Source organism: Lates calcarifer, unplaced genomic scaffold, assembly GCF_001640805.2.
Source record: "Lates calcarifer isolate ASB-BC8 unplaced genomic scaffold, TLL_Latcal_v3 _unitig_3868_quiver_3271, whole genome shotgun sequence".
Lineage (NCBI taxonomy): Eukaryota > Metazoa > Chordata > Actinopteri > Centropomidae > Lates > Lates calcarifer.
In genome coordinates this window covers 4,978-7,007 of record NW_026116579.1, presented here as the reverse complement: position 1 = coordinate 7,007, position 2,030 = coordinate 4,978, and the positions used below count along the sequence as shown (strand labels likewise).

At 39.1% G+C, this 2,030-nt stretch overlaps 1 pseudogene; it reads left to right on the top strand.

Moving 5' to 3' along the window:
• On the top strand, positions 1-1,086 carry LOC108894831 (interferon a3-like; annotated as a pseudogene).
• Positions 1,087-2,030: the final 944 nt, after the last annotated feature.

Sequence of the window (2,030 nt, the reverse complement as noted above, 5' to 3'; positions counted from 1 at the left end):
ATGGATCATAAATTCAGACAGTACAGTGAAAACTCTTTGGATCTACTAGATACCATGGTGAGTTCACTTGTTCACGTGTTGTTTAAAGTCACTGAATTATCTTCACTGAGTGAGTTCACTGTGTGTTTACTTCAACACATGATGTGTGTGTGTGTGTGTGTGTGTGTGTGTGTGTGTGTGTGATGCAGGTGAATAATTCCACTAACAGCACTGAGGATGCTGAAGTGGAGGACACTGTGGCCTTCCCTAATGATCTGTACAGCCAGGCGTCCAAAGCATCAGTGAGTCATCAGCTCAACTTCAGCTGTCAAACACTGTCAGAAATGTGTCCCTGTAGTAATCTGATTACTCTTCTTCTTCTTCCTCCTCCAGGCTGAGGATAAACTTGGTTTCACAGTGCAGGTTCTGGAGGAGATGGCCGTCCTGTTTTGAGGAGGATCACAGTGCTGCATCATGGAGGAGAGCACAGTGAAGGACTTTGTCAACATTGTGACCCAGCAGGCTGACGGCCCTTCACTCCTGTGTAAGTGTCAGGGTGGATTAACAGCCTCACCTGTTCCCTTACATTTCAAACTGAATGCATCAGCACTCTCTGCCTGATTTCTCTTCCTCCACATCCTGTTGACTGAAAGAGTCAGTTGTGTTTTTTTAAACATGATTTTTGATCTTTGATTCATTTAGACTGGGAGCCACAGCCACAAGAAGAAGAACAAGAAGCTGCACATGTATTTCAAGAGACTGTCAGGCCACGTCCTAGAACGAATGGTAAGTCTATCTATCTATCTATCTATCTATCTATCTATCTAATCTATCTATCTACTGATGTTTCTAATGATAATATTGTGTGTGTGTGTGTGTGTGTGTGTGTGTGTGTTGTGTGGTGTGTGTGTGTGTGTGTTAGGGCCACAGTGCTGAATCCTGGGAGCTGATCAGGAAGAAAATCAAAACCCATCTAATGAGAGCTCACCAGCTGGTTTCATCTCTGCTCACCACCAACTAACACCTGTCAGACCAAGAATCTCCTCATTCATTTGCTAAGTGATTGAGCTATTTATTTATTTATTGCTTAGTTATGTACTGCCTTGTTTGTTTACTCATGTATTTATTTTTTGGGATTAACTAAAACAGATTTATTTATTTATGAGGTATTTATTTATCATTAATATATTTTTTATTGAGTTGTTTTTCTATTTATCAGTTGATCTGTTGAATGTTTATTTTTTAAGTTGATCAATGTGCTTATTTATTTTTTTTAATGTGTGCTGAGAAAATTTGATTTTTTTTCATGCTATAACCAATAAAATCTGTTCTTCCTACCAGCAAATATAAAAATGTTTTTTGTTTTTATTCCTGTTGCATCAACAAAAAGCATGCAGTATTTTATGTATTTTTTAAACTTTATTTTTTTTAATCTATTTTTACAGTTGCTAACATGCATTTCTCAATACTGAGTTCACTTCTTCAAAACTCATCACACAGTATGCACATGCAAGTTCCTCTGCTTGCCTCAAAACAACATTCTGTTAATTATTTCTTCCACACATAGGCTGTAAATTCAACTGTATTTTTACTGACAAACAGTAACATTAACATATAGAAATAACAGAAAAAAATAAATGAGAAATGATTATCAATAAATATTTACAGCTATACAGTATGCTACTGCCATCTACTGGCATTCGGACGTTACTACAAACTACAGATGGCTGCCATTATGTTAGTGTAAAAATGAACGGTATCTCGGTGTTGCTGAAATTTACAGTTGCTACTGTTTTTGTAAAAACAGCAAAAATCTGTTTATGTTGGTGTTGTTGTGTGGAGGGAGGGAGGAGAGAGGGGAGAACCCCCCCCCCCCTTCAACGGACGACTGTCAGACAGTCAGTCCGCGGTCCACTTCCTCACCACAGGAACTCTAGGCACCTGCGCCTCTAGGTCTGGTGCTCAGATCGCATCTGAAGATCAGATGCGCAGAGGCCGAGTCCGAGACCACGGGAAATTACATTTAAAAGATGGATGTATACGTCCATGGT